Source organism: Diceros bicornis, chromosome 38 (genome assembly GCF_020826845.1).
Source record: "Diceros bicornis minor isolate mBicDic1 chromosome 38, mDicBic1.mat.cur, whole genome shotgun sequence".
Classification (NCBI taxonomy): domain Eukaryota; kingdom Metazoa; phylum Chordata; class Mammalia; order Perissodactyla; family Rhinocerotidae; genus Diceros; species Diceros bicornis.
The window spans coordinates 19,114,656-19,129,674 of NC_080777.1; the positions used below are offsets into that span (position 1 = coordinate 19,114,656).

General features: G+C 37.0%; 1 pseudogene; it reads right to left on the bottom strand.

The window, feature by feature from the left end:
• Positions 1-458: 458 nt before the first annotated feature.
• The window catches only part of LOC131399556 (huntingtin-interacting protein K-like), a 42,268-nt pseudogene continuing 27,707 nt past the window's right edge, over positions 459-15,019 (bottom strand).

Here is a 15,019-nt window from a genome sequence, read left to right on the forward strand (position 1 = left end):
AAATGAAGAGATGCACTATTTTCATAGATAGGAACCCTTAATATTGTAAAGAGGTAATTCTTACTAAATTGAACTACAAATTAAATGTAATTCCAATAACAAGAACTCCTACTTTTTTGGTCACACTTGATCAGATGATTCTAAAATGTATATGCCAGAGAAAGGAGGTGACTATCACCAAGACTCTCCCAAGCAACACTTTCTGTCTCTAAACTGAAAACAATGCCTATATGGAACATTCAATCCATGGCACAATTTCCTTTACTATTACATGGAGAGTCAGGTTATCTATTTTATAATAAAACATTAAATGCTTGTATTAGTTATCTATTTTTGCATAACAATTGCTCCACGACTTATCAAAAAACATTTATTACTATTATTATTATAAATTGCAGAAAAAGACAAATCTTCATTGAAATAAATCAGTCCAGTGGGTAGGGCTGAAAAAGCACAAATCAGTTGGTTAGGGCACTGAGAGTCTCTGCCACATTGCCCACGTGTTTCCTCTAGTTCCCTTCTAAGGCTGCTGGTTGAGATCTGCATGTTTGTCATTATCAGCTCCAAATCCTCCTTCTTGATGGTGACTTTTGCCAGTTCCTTCTCCTGTTCCTGTTTGGCTTTCTGCTCCCAGGACTGTCTCTCTCCAATCACGGACATGGCCGACTCCGGATTGGAACTCTGGATCTCCTCCTTTTCCGTGTAGTTGGGGATTCCCTTCAGGTCTCCAGCACCACTGGTCATGCTTCTGCGGCCCCTCTGGTTTCTATGAATCGGAAGTCAAGGAGTGCCTTAGCTGAGTTGTTCTGACTTCGTTAGGCTGAAGTCAAGCTGTTGGCTGAAGCTGGAATCTGTGAAGTCAATATCCGGGCTGAAGCATCTTCTTCCAATCTTACTCATAATGCTATTGGCAGGAGGCTTCAGTTCTTCAACACAGGGGCCTCCCCACAGGGCTCCTCACAACATGAGTTTCTCCAGAGCAATCATAATAGAGAGACAGAGAAAGTGGGCAAAGGAGTGTGTGTCCAAGAAGGAACTACACATGGAGACCACAAAGGGGTGTTAATTTCAGGAAGGGGCAGGCATGATAATTGGCGGCCATCTTGGAGGCTGGCTATTACGTTGCCCAAGAAAATAGAATGTGAATTGAGTTTTCAAAAAGTTTCTGAACAAGTTTTACAAGAGAAGATTCTGTGCCGTTATTTATTGGTGTATCGTAAAAAAACTCGCCCAGAAAATAGTTTCTTTCACCATATAACCCTCAAATTTGAAAAAATACACAAAATATTTCAAAGAAATGCATTTTGATTTCTTTCACTCTACTAACTTATAACCAATTAGACAATAATGAGCAAAGACTTGTATGATGTATTCATTCATATTAATTACTTTGGAATTCCAGAAACAATAAAAACAATTCTCTTCAATGTTTAGCTTCTGAGCCATTAAAATATATGGCGAAGAATAAATTAAAAATCCAAATTATCACCCAATTTGCTGATTATGCTAATATTGAAAAATATATGTTAGCAAGTGGATTTGTAATTCTTAACTCTATAACTAAACAAACTTACCCATCAGCCTCACTCTGCCACTGCTGTCTTCCACACATGAGGTGGGGTTTGGAATAATCCTCTAATAGATTGGAACAACAGAGAAAATGTGTATTTTCTATGAACAAGTCCTTCTATGACAGAAAGGGTTACTATATACAGAACGGTAGATTTTTTTCCCTCAGCTGTGCAATTAGATAAATTATCTACCACTGTCTCAGTAAAGGCTGTGTCCTACTATTTGATTAGTAAGTACACTCTCAGAGAACATGAGTAAGGGACAGAGGAATGGAAGCAGGGAATGAGGTTGAGACTATCTAAAGATAGGTTTTCAAGCTAGCCCCAACTAAACGTGACTGATTGCTGGATCTTGCTGGTGGGTCCTGACAGAGCCAATTAATTATGTCTCAGGAAAGATAATCTATGGAGAAGAGAGAAAGAATGTAACTGTGGGTTCACATCTCCTATGGGTTATTGGTTAACTTATAGGTGCTATTTTCACCCTTTTCACAAATTGAACAGGAGGTTAAATCCCCTGCTCTTCCAGAATGTGCATGTGTGGCTCTTAAGCGTGGATCCAGTGCCCCATGCCTAGGGATCAACAGGAAAGCCCCAGGTGGAAGGACAGAGACATTTTGAGCAGGCATGGGAAAGGCTTACATCCTCACTAGCTGTGTGTTATTCCTATCGCACCTTTGGTAAGCCACCCAGCCCCTGGATTTGGAATGCGTATCCATTGTAGTTCTAATGAGAATCCATTATAATTAGGCATAAAAATTGTTCTGTTTTCCTTCCTCAATTAATGTCCAGATTCCTGTATTACTCATTAAAACCTTCTTTTTTTTTTTTTTTTAAATTTTGGGCAACTAAATAATTTTAAATTTTACAATTTCTATGATATCATCAAATCGCAGTATTTTTTAAAGCTTTTCATATGTTTTTGGCATTTTTTTGTAGAAACGAAGCTTGGTTCCTTATATAGAAATCATAATTAAATATACATTTACCTTAAATTAGATTATTTTTAACATTTAATAAGCATATAAATCTAATCTGGACAACCTCAAGATCAGGGAGATTATACAAAAGAGAACATTTTAGGGGTTATACTTTTTTTTTGTTTGCACTTTTTTTTTTAATTGCAGTAACATTGGTTTATAATGTATAAATTTCAGGTGTACATCATTATACTTCTATTTCTGCATAGATTACATCATGTTCTCATGTTCACCACCCAAATACTAATTACAATCCGTCACCACACACATGTGCCTAATCATCCCTTTCGCCCTCCTCCCTTCCCCCTTCCCCTCTGGTAACCACCAATCCAATCTCGGTCCTTATGTGTTTGTTCGTTGTTGTTATTATCTTCTACTTATGAGTGAGATCACACGGTATTTGACCTTCTCCCTCTGACTTATTTCACTTAGCATAATATCCTTAATGTCCACCCATGTTGACACAAATGGCTGGATTTCATCATTTCTTACGACTGAGTAGTATTCCATTGTGTATATATACCACATTTTCTTTATCCATTTGTCCCTTGATGGGCACTTAGGTTGCTTCCAAGTCTTGGCTATTGTGAATAACGCTGCAATGAACACAGGGGTGCATGTGTCTTTACGCATTGGTGTTTTCATGTTCTTTGGATAAATACCCAGCAGTGGAATAGCTGGATCATATGGCAGTTCTAACCTTAATTAATTATTTGAGGAATCTCCATACTGTTTTCCAAAGTGGCTGCACCAGTTTGTGCTCCCACCAGCAGCGTAGGAGAGTTCCCTTCTCTCCACATCCTCTCTATACTTATTACTTTCTGTCTTGTTAATTATAGCCATTCTGACAGGTTTGAGGTGATATCTGGTAGTTTTGATTTGCATTTCCCTAATAGTTAATGATGTTGAACATCTTTTCATGTGTCTGTTGGCCATCTGTAGATCTTCTTTGGAGAAATGTCTGTTCAGGTCTTTTGCCCATTTTTTAATTGGGTTGTTAGTGTTTTTTGTTGTTGAGATGTATGAGTTCTTTATATATTATGAAGATTAACCCCTTATCAGATGTATGGTTTGCAAATATCTTCTCCCAATTGTTAGGTTGCTGTTTTGTTTTGTTGATGGTTTCCTTTGCTGTTCGGAAGCTTTTTAGTTTGATGTAGTCCCATTTGTTTATTTTTTCTATTGTTTCTCTTGCCTGGTCAGACGTGGTGTTTGAAGATATGTTGCTAAGACCAATGTCAAAGAGCGTACTGCTTATGTTTTCTTCTGGAATTTTCATGGTTTCAGGTCTTACATTCAAATCTCTAATCCATTTTGAGTTAATTTTTGTATATGATGTAAGGTAAGGGTCTACTTTCATTTTTTTGCATGTTGCTGTCCAGTTTTCCCAACACCATTTGTTGAAGAGACTTTCTTTTCTCCATTGTATGTTCTCGGCTCCTTTGTCGAAGATTAGCTGTCCATAGATGTGTGGGTTTATTTCTGGCCTTTCGATTCTATTCCATTGACCTGTGTATCTGTTTTTGAGCCAGTAGCATGCTGTTTTGGTTACTATAGCTTTGTAGTATATTTTGAAATCAGGGAGTGTGATACCTCCTGCTTTGTTCTTTTTTCTCAGGATTCCTTTGGTTATTCAGGGTCTTTTGTTGTTCCATATAAATGTTAGGATTCTTTGTTCTATTTCTGTGAAAAATGTTGTTGGTACTTTGTTAGGGATTGCATTGAATCTATAGGTTGCTGTAGGAAGCATAGACATCTTAACTATGTTAATTCTTCCAATCCAAGAGCACAGAATATCTTTCCATTTCTTTGTGTCTTCTTCAATTTCTTTCAGCAATGTTTAATAGTTTTCAGTGTACAGATCTCTCACCTCTCTAGTTAAGTTTATTCCTAGGTATTTTATTCTTTTTGTTGCAGTTGTAAATGGGATGGTATTCTTAATTTCTTTTTCTGCTACTTCATTGTTAGTGTATAGAAGTGCAACTGATTTTTGTATGTTGATTTTGTATCCTGCAACTTTACCATATTCATTTATTACTTCTGAAAGTTTTCTGGTGGATTCTTTAGTGTTTTCTATATATAAAATCATGTCATCTGCAAATATTGACAGTTTCACTTCTTCCTTTTCAATTTGGATCACTTTTATTTCTTTTTCTTGCCTATTGCTCTGGCTAGGACTTCCAATACTGTGTTAAACAGGAGTGGTGAGAGTGGGTATCCTTGTCTGGTTCCTGTTCTTAGAGGGATAGCTTACAGTTTTTAGCCATTGAGGATGATATTAGCTGTGGGTTTGTCATATATGGTCTTTGGTATGTTGAGGTACTTTCCTTCTATACCCATTATATTCTGAGTTTTTCTCGTAAATGGATGCTGTATCTTGTCAAATACTTTCTCTGCATCTATTGAGATGATCATGTGATTTTTGTTCTTCATTTTATTAATGTGGTGTATTACGTTGATTGATTTGCGAATGCTGAACAATCCCTGCATCCCTGGAATAAATCCCACCTGATCATGGTGTATAATCTTTTTAATGTATGGTTGTATGTGATTTGCTAATATTTTCTTGAGGATTTTTGCATCGATGTTCATCAGTGATATTCTCCTGTAATTTTCTTTTATTTTTTTGTCCTTGTCTGGTTTTGGTATCAGGGGCTTAATGTTGGCTTCATAGAATGAGTTAGGGAGCTTCCTCTCCTCTCTAAGTTTTTGGAATAGTTTGAGAAGGATAGGTACTAAGTCTTCTTTGAATGTTTGGTAGAATTCACCAGGGACGCCATCTGGTCTTGGACTTTTATTTTGGGGGAGGTTTTTGATTACAGTTTCAATCTCCTTCCTGGTGATTGGTCTATTCAAGTTCTCTATTTCTTCTTGATTCGGTTTTGAAAGGTTGTATGAGTCTGAGAATTTGTCCATTTCTTCTAGATTGTCCAATTTGTTTTCATGTACCTTCTCATAGTATTCTCTTATAATCTTTTGTATTTCTGAGGTGTCTGTTGTAATTTGATTTTACCTATTTGAACCTTCTCTCTGTTTTACTTGGTGAGTCTAGCTAAAGATTTGTCAATTTAGTTTAACTTTTCAAAGAAACAGCTCTTGGTTTTATTAATTTTTTCTATTTTTTTTTAGTCTCTATTTCATTTATTTCTGCTCTGATTTTTATTGTTTCCCTTCTTCTATTGATTTTGGACTTTGTTTGTTCTTCATTACCAGTTCCTTTAGGTGCACTTTTAGATTGTTTAATTGAGATTTTTCTTGTTTGTTCAGATAGGCTCATATTGCTATAAACTTCCCTCTTAGAACAACTTTTGCTGTATCCCATAAATTCTGGCATGTCGTATTTTCGTTTTCATTTGTCTCCAGGTATTTTTTGATTTCTCCTTTGATTTCTTAATTGACCCAATCGTTGTTTAGTAGCATTTTGTTTAATCTCCACATGTTTGTGGCTTCTCTGATTTTCTTCCTATAGTTGATTTCTAGTTTCGTACTGTTGTGGTCAGAAAAGATGCTTGGTATTATTTCAATCATCTTAAATTTATGGAGACTGTTTTGTGGCCTAATATGTGATCAATCTTGGAGAATGTTCCATGTGCATTTGAAAACAATGTGTGTTCTTTGGTTTTTGGATGGAATGTTCTGTATACATCTACTATGTCCATCTGTTCTGGTGTGTCATTTATGGCCAAGTTTTCCTTATTGAGCTTCTGTTTGAATGATCTATCTGTTGGTGTAAGTGGAGTGTTAAAGTCCCCTGCTATTATTGTACTACTGTCTATTTCTCCTTTTATGTCTGTTAATAATTGCTTTATATATTTAGGTGCTTGTATGTTGGGTGCATAATATTTACAAGTGTTATATCCTCTTGTTAGATTGTTCCCTTGATCATTATGTAATGTCCTTCTTTGTCTCTTGTTACAGTTTTTGTTTTAAAGTCTATTTTGTCTGATATGAGTACTGCTACCCCAGCTTTCCTTTCACTGCCATTTGCATGGAGTAGCTTTTTCCATCCCTTCACTTTCACTTTGTGAGTGTCTTTAGGTCTGAAGTGTGTCTCTTGTATGCAGCATATATATCGGTCTTGTTTTTTAATCCAATCAGCCACACTATGCTTTTTAATTGGAGCATTTAGTACATTGACGTTTAAAGTAGCTATTGATAAGTATGTACTTACTGCCATTTTTTAACTTTTTTTCTGGGTGTTTTAGTAGTTCTTCTCTGTTCCTTTCCTCTTCTCTTGCTCTCTTCCCTTGTTGTTTGATGGCTTTCTTTAGTATTATGTTTGGGTTCCTTTCTCTTAATTTTTTGTGTAATTATTATAGGTTTCTGGTTTGTGATTACTGTGGGGTTCATATACAGTAACCTAGGCATATAGCAATCTAAATTAAGTGGACAGTCTCTTTAGTTTGATTTCTATCTGAAAGCTCTACTTTTTACCTCCTCTCCTCCCACATTTTATGTTTTTGATATCATATCTAACCTCTTTTTTGTGTGTTTGTATCTATTACCCTCTTATCATGGAAATAGAGAATTTTTCCTGTTTGTGGTCTTCTATTCCCCCTTAAATAAGTCCCTTTAACATTTCTTGTAGTACTGGTTTCTTGGTGATATATTCCTTTAATTTTTGCTTATCTAGGAAACGTTTTTTCTCTCCTTCCATTTTGAATGATAACCTTGCTGGGTAGAGTATTCTTGGCAGCAGGTTTTTTTCCCTTTAGCACTTTAAATATATCATTCCACTCTCCTCTAGCCTGTAAGGTTTCTGCTGAGAAGTCAGCTTATAGCCTTATGGGATTTCCTTTGTATGTAACTTGTCTTTCTCTTGCAGCTTTTAGGATTCTCTCTTTATCTTTAATTCTGGACATTTTGATTATGACGTGTCTTGGTGTGGGCCTCTTTGGGTTTATCTTGTTTGATGCTGTCTGTGCTTCTTGTACCTGGATGTCTGTTTCTTTCCTTAGGTTAGGGAAGTTTTCAGCTATTATTTCTTGAAATAGATTCTCTGCCCCTTTGTCTCCCTCTTTTCCTTTTGGGACACCTATAACACGGATGTTAGTGTGCTTGATGTTGTCCCAGAGGTCCCTTAGACTGTCCTCACTCTTTTTAGTTCTTTTTCTTTTATCTGTTCAGCTTGGGTAATTTCTTCTAGTCTTTCATCCAAGTCACAGATCTGTTCTTCTGTAACCTCTACTCTGCTTTTGAGTCCATCCAGTGAATTTTTCATTTCCAGTATTGTATTCTTCATTTCTGATTGGTTCTTTTTTATATCTTCCATTTCTTTGTTGACATTCTCACTGAGTTCATCCATTCTTCTCCCCAGATCAGTGAGCATCCTTAACACTCTTTGTTTGAACTCTATGTCGAGTAGGTTGCTCATTTCTGTTTCATTTAGTTCCTTTCCTGGCGTTTTGTCCTGTTCCCTTACTTGGATTGTGTTCCTTTGGCTCCTTATTTTGCCTCTTTCCCTGTGCTTGTGTCTACATATTAGGTAGGTCAGCTACGTCTCAGCTGCTTGTAGTTGTGGGTCCTTCAGTCTCTTTATTGGATGTGGGGAGCTCCAGCACAGTTGGCTGCCAGGTCTAATAGCACATTCTTGTTGCAGGAAATCTAGTAAGTGAGTAAGCCCCCAGCGTGGCTGGTTGTTAGGCTCAGGAGCTTATAATTGCTATAAGCTTCTGTCCTTTAAGTATCTTGTCAGCTCTCCGAGAATTGCAGCTGGGTGGGGCTGGCTTCAGGCACAGGAACACCCAATTATTTTAGGCTTTGGAAGGTGGAGCCAATCCCTTATGTTGCTGTTTGAGAAGCACAACTCTTCTGCAGCTGACAAGCCCCACTGCCCACAGGTCCACACACACAGTCAACACAGTCCTGCCCCATGCACATGCCCCAACCTCCTGAAGTGGACCCAGTCTCTCCAAGGCGGGAGCCCCACACTCTCCTCTCACTCCTCGTGCATGCCCTGTCCCTCAGAGGTGGACCCACTTGCCAGGCTGTAGAGAATCCAAGCAGTTCACTTAGCAGGCCCACAAGCTTCCCAAAGATAGGCTGCCTGCCCTGGCTGAGCTGGATTAAATCAGTGCTCTAGTGGGTGGGGCAGACCCTGGGCTAACAGACCAGGTGAATATCTCCAATGGCATCTGCCAGTGTCTGTGTCAGCACGCCCACATCTGGTCACAACAATGGCCGCTGCCAATGTCCCAGTCCCTAGAGAAGTCTCACCTCTCACTGAGATGCCCTCAGAGCCTATCAGGTAATTCTGTTTTCACCAAAGGACTGTGCATCTTTCTTTCTGGAGATTTTAAGTTCCTTTCTGAAAGAGGTGAATTTGTACATGGGCCCTTTAAGATCCAGCTTTTATTTCTTTGTGAACCAGCTTTTCTGGGGGTATTCCCCAATGTTGTTAGTAGCCAGCAAAGTCAGATATTATGCCACTCATCTTAGGTTGTGCTGGGTCCAAAAAAATGCCCATAGTGGGAGCACCTCCTGGCCCCACTCCTCCTGGGAAGGCTGTGTACCTTTGGGCTGCTCCTGGGCTGCCGTGAAGCGCTGCGGCTTGTGAAGGTGGCATTTTTTCTCTCCAGAAGAGAGTTTCTGCCTCCTCCACCTCAATTAGGATTGTCGTTTGTTGCAGGAGCTCCTCTTATCCAGTTTTCAGCTCTCTCTCAGGGGTACTTTTTCCAAGAGTAGATGTAAATTGGCTGTGTCCATGGGAGGAAGTGAGTTCGGAGTCCACCTACGCTGCCATCTCAACTTCTCTCTCTCAAGATTCAGGGGTTATTCCAAATAATGTAAAAGATGATATTTACCTAACTTTATGCATTTAACTTCTATCAAGGGAATTAAAGTGATTTCTTTTTTAAATTATTGTTTCCTTTATGGCAGATACAAGCTAATAATATAGTGCTAAAATAGCTAGAAGCTTCCTCTCCGTCCCTTCATTGGCCTGGAACCTTCACTAGGTGATGGGGCCTGATTCCATTTTTATGGCTCCACTAAGCAGTAGCTGCTTTTTCTAAATTTTGTTTTTGTTGTCTAGTCATTTGAGATAATAAAGAGCATTGGGTAGGACATAACTAGGACCTCAGAGGGCAGGACTGAGATTTCAAGGGGGCGTTGCCTACAACTAGAATCTGGTGCATACACATACACACACATTCCCTCTTCTGTTTCTATTCTTTGATGTAATTGCTTAAATTCTGAGCTCTTAAATATTTCTCAATGCTTAGGATGTTCATAGGATGCAAAAAGAAATAATCTACCATCGTTGAAGTCAAAGAATTTACCAAGTATTGGTAAAACACAGAGTAAAAACTCATATGAACAAACACATAAAAATATAGGATAGTAATTGAAATGGCAGGCATTTTTACAAGGTACTAGATAGCAAGGGTTAAACCCATCTTTGAAATGCAATAAATGAAGTGTTTAGGAATGTTCAGGGATTTTTTTATAGAAGAAAAAAATATGAATTTGTTTTTGAACGTTGAGTAGGAATTCAGAAAGCAGAAAACTCGAGAAAATCCAATTATGGCAGAGAAAAACAATTTTATTCAGAGACGTTCAATATGTTTTACGCTGGGAAAGTAAAGTTGTTTAGTTTTTTTAAATCTCATATTCTTTAAATATTAGCTTCAATTAATCTCTGCAAATTAGATGCCATTATGATGTTATTAAAAATGTGAATCACAGATACGACTGGAAAAGCTACAGGTGTAGGAGTATCTGCAGGAATAATTTGAATAAAAATAGCCTAGCCTGCATTTCACACATACATGCAAAACTTAATTCTCCTTTTCACTTCTTTTCTTAAATATTAGTAATATCTAAATATTTTAAAAATACCTTTATCTTCAAAAGTTCTAAAAATATAAATAATTAGTAACATATATTTCTATTTCCTACTTCGTTACACAAATGAGTTCAGGTGATCCTCAGTAAGTCTCATAACCATGAGCAGTTTAGTCCAAGCTTAATTATATCTATCCTTTCATCCTTTTTCTTATCCTTTATTCTCCCAGCACTTGTGCCTTGACCTCATTTTTAAAAAATAGTGAACTCTTTAATTTGTGTAAAGTTATCAATCAACTTGCACTTCAGTCCCACCCAACAGGGTCCTAACGAGTCATAATTCTACTTACTCTCGCGTTGGTACCCTCAGATGACTTGCCCCCTTATGCTTCTGGAGAACAGACCTATCATCAGCAACCACGGAGCATTTCTGTCTTCTCTCATTTTTATTCCAGGAAGGATGCTGAGCACTTCTGAGAATTTATCTGGGATGCACAAATCAGTGCCATCAGAAATTTATGCTCTTCAATTCAAATGAACTCTCCGTCCTTTTCTATACTTTACCAATAGAATAGAACAGGACAGTTTAATATCCTAATATAGGGTTTTAAGTAAGAGTATGAGATTTGGATGTAGAAGAGCATGCAATAGAAATTCATCTCCTTTACTTAATAGTGATATATCTGTGGCCCTCAGTCTTCATCTGGAAATGAAAATAAAACAATATTTGAATATGAGTTAAATAACATAGTGGAGGTTTTATTTTTTATTTTTTTATTTTTATTTTTTTGCTGAGGAAGCTTCACCCTGAACTAACATCTGTGGCCAATCTTCCTCTTTTTGCTTGAGGAAGAGTCGCCCTGGGCTAACTGTTGCCAATCTTCCTCTATTTTGTATGTGAGCTGCTGCTACAGCATAGCCACTGATGGACGAGTGGTGTAAGTCTGCACCTGGGAACTGGACCCAGGCTGCTGAAGCGGAGCACCCCAAACTTAACCACCAGGCCACAGAGGCTGGCTCTGTGGAGGTTGTTTTTAATACTCAATATCTATTAGATAATATTGACCTTGCTATTATTTCCCACAGTGGCAATTCAAAAGCTTCCTCACTCTTTGAATGTGCTTTACTCCATTAATTTCACATTTACTCTTGTCACTTGAATATACTTAATATTTCAAGGAGAAAATAGAAGGCATCATAAGGGGACCCTGTGAATTTTCTTCCTTTTTGTATACCATACCTGTATCCAGCCTTTTTTTTTTCTATCCAAATGTATAAATACACTGATTCTCTCTGGCTAACCTCTTCATTTGTGCTTTATGTCCCATATATAATTCATCTTTAGGGAACTGCTTCATTACATCCCTGCTACTATTTTGGGAGGGGAGGGTGTTTCAATATCTTTTAAATTTGATCGTCTATAAAAACATAGTATTTTTAAAATTAGCAATACCAAAAACCTCCCTCAAGACCATATCTTCTTAGTTGTCACCTATACCCAGCCTCTTCCTTAACACACACCTGCATTCATTATTTTCTTCATTCTCATGCACTCCTCCACTGCATTCAGCCTTCTGTTCCCCTTACTCCATTAAAACTCTTAAACCGACAACACAGATGACTCTTTGGCTGCTAAATCTAATGGCATTTTAAAATACCTACCTTTATTAAAGTTCCCCTCTTTATTTCACGTATACTAAATTGCAGTTGCCTTATTCTCTGGATAAACCACGGGTCCCCACTAAGAGAAGATTTATTCTTTCTTTAGACATGTTAATTTTGGCTATGTGATTATATAGCTCTCTGTACTCAATAAGAGTCAATTATATAGATTAAAAAAGGAGTATTTTAAGTACTATAATAGCAGTGTCAGACAACTGAAACTAAGAAAAGAAACATAGAAAATTGATCTAGTAATTAGTATTCCTAGTGCTTATTCTTACTAGTATTAAAAAATTTAAAGTATGTTCCAGTCATCCAAAATGTAATAAACATGTATGATGCACTTTAGGGGAAAATATTATTTTTTAAATTAGTACATGACTGAAGATGTAATCATCAATTATCTCTCGCCGTCCTTGAAACCACTTCTTTTCTTCATGTTCTGGACAATAACTTCATTTAATCTCCTCTTTCATCCCTGACTCTTCTTTGAAAGTCTTTTTTTTTTTTTTTTTTTTTTTTTTTTTGTGAGGAGATCAGCCCTGAGCTAACATCCGCCAATCCTCCTCTTTTTTCGCTGAGGAAGACGGCCCTGGGCTAACATCGGTGCTCATCTTCCTCCACTTTATATGGGACGCCGCCACAGCATGGCTTACCAAGCAGTACTTCGGTGCGCGCCCGGGATCCGAACCAGCGAACCCCGGGCCGCCGCAGCGGAGCGCGCGCACTTAACCGCTTGCGCCACCGGGCCGGCCCCAAGTCTTTTTTTTTTTTTTTTTTTTTAAATGATTTTTCCCTACTCTTAAATATTACTTCAAATTATCACAAACTTGTAAATAACTATCTAATGCAAATTTGAGCTGTCTCAAACTCAATATGTACCAATTAAACTAGTTATTTTTTCCTTACTTCATGCCCCTTGAACACAGCTAACTTGAGACAGCTGTCCTGTCTCAAGACATTCCTACTTCACCCTTGCTGTACCAACTGGTGGAATCCTCTTACCTCTATGTGGTAGATTGTGTTTTTGTTCAAAACACCCCCTTCCCTTTTTTATCAGGCCTATCTTTATGGGACTTTACCCTAGTGCCTTGCAATGTGGGAGGAAAATTCTTCCCACCTTATTCCTGTTAGTCTAGACTATCTTACTTTCTTTGGCAAATGAAATGAAATATGCCAAATCTGAGCAGATTCTGTAAGAACTATTATGTGACTATGTTACTTCTTATTTTTTTCCAATGACATGAGAATGGTTTGTCCCAGTTGGAAACTACTTTTTTTTCACCCTGAGTTCTAGAGTGAAGCAACAGGAAACGGAATCCCGAAAACCACGCCTGGCATGAAGTAAGTGTGCTGTGGCAATTTCTTTACTCATTGACAAACCATTATACAATGTTTACTCATACAAACCATTGTATTCTACATGGAGTCATGTATATTTTACTGAATATCAACCTGAAATATGGAAATGGTCCTTTACCTCTCTGTTCTTTACTGATCATGTACAGTTAATATTCTTAATAAGGAATAAGGTTAAGAACATAGACTCTGGAGCCAACTATTTAGATTCAAATCACAGTTCTGCCATTAGATCCTTGGTCTTAAGAAAGTTACTTAAAGCCCCTGTGCCTCAGTTTCCACATCTTAATGTTAACGTACACAAATGTTTGCTATTATCAATACTGACTCTCTAATGTCATTCTTACCCAACCATTTCTCTGTCATCATCATCTTGAATTAGCTACGTTTCCATCATTTGTGGTTTAAATATTGAATTATTTCCTAACAGATATACTCAGCAATCTTTTTGGTCTTCTTCATTCCATTACTTCATTGTAACTAGAATAATCTTTCTAAAATACATATTACTCTTTCTCTTAAAGTATCTGTAGAGAAGGTCCAAAATCATTGTCATACAAAACCCTGCATGAAGTTCTACTGCTGATGTGGAGAGGATTTTGTCTCATCACACAGCTTGCGATTGTGGTCAAACTTTGAGTAGTGTCAGGATGCAAATCTAGGACTTCTTGATCCAGAGCCAGTATTTTTCACCACTTTGCCTCAATTTATTAGACCTAATGTGCTTTTAGTATCCATAATCTCTTTTTCTGAGACATTTAAAGTAGGTATACTGTTTAGTAGTAAATTTAACATGTTTGCCAACCATGTATTTCTCTTTTTTCCCCTGCAATAAATTAAATAATTAATTACTTAAAGTAAATTATTTATGATATACTTTTTAATGCTCAACTACAGTGATCCATATAGACCTGTAGAATTAAAGATGCCCTAAAAGTAAACTACTGTTTACCCTAGGACACATAACCTGTCTTTACATAGTTCTATTTTATGTGTGAGTTCAAATATTCTGTTGTCCTTTATTTTTATATCAGCATGAGGCTTGGTCTGTGTGACTTTTAAAAACAATTCTATCTCCATCTTTTAAAAAATTAATTATTTCAATCATATTGGATTCAAGGTGGAATGAGGTAAATGAATTAATTGATTATTTGAAATAAAATTGGTGTGATTAAATGGGATCTCTTGGTCTAATAATAAGTTTCAAATAAACAATTAGAAGACATGATACATTATTTTTTCTTCTCTGAATTTGGGAGTATTATCTGAAAATATCATTTTGAGTTTCCGTTGAAACACATCATTTGATTTTTAAAAAGAGAAAAAATACCATAAAAATTCACTTGGACTTAACTTTATAATTTTCTTTATTCTACTATAATTTATGTAGTGTCCTATTTTTCAAATAATAGATGGAAAAGAACACTTGTATGTTATTTATAATTGGAATTGAGATGGATTTACCTCCTCCTGTTCCTTGTCAGTATCTTATCCAAAAGCAGTGGGAAGAAATCTGCCTTCTACTAATATTCAATTTGTGAACATTCATATCTTTATTTCAGCAGGAAACTCATTCTATGAACTACAGAAACAGATGCCTATCACCAGGCAAAAATAGGTTTACTCATTTTAAGATGCTGTGAGAAGCTGTTATTTTATCAG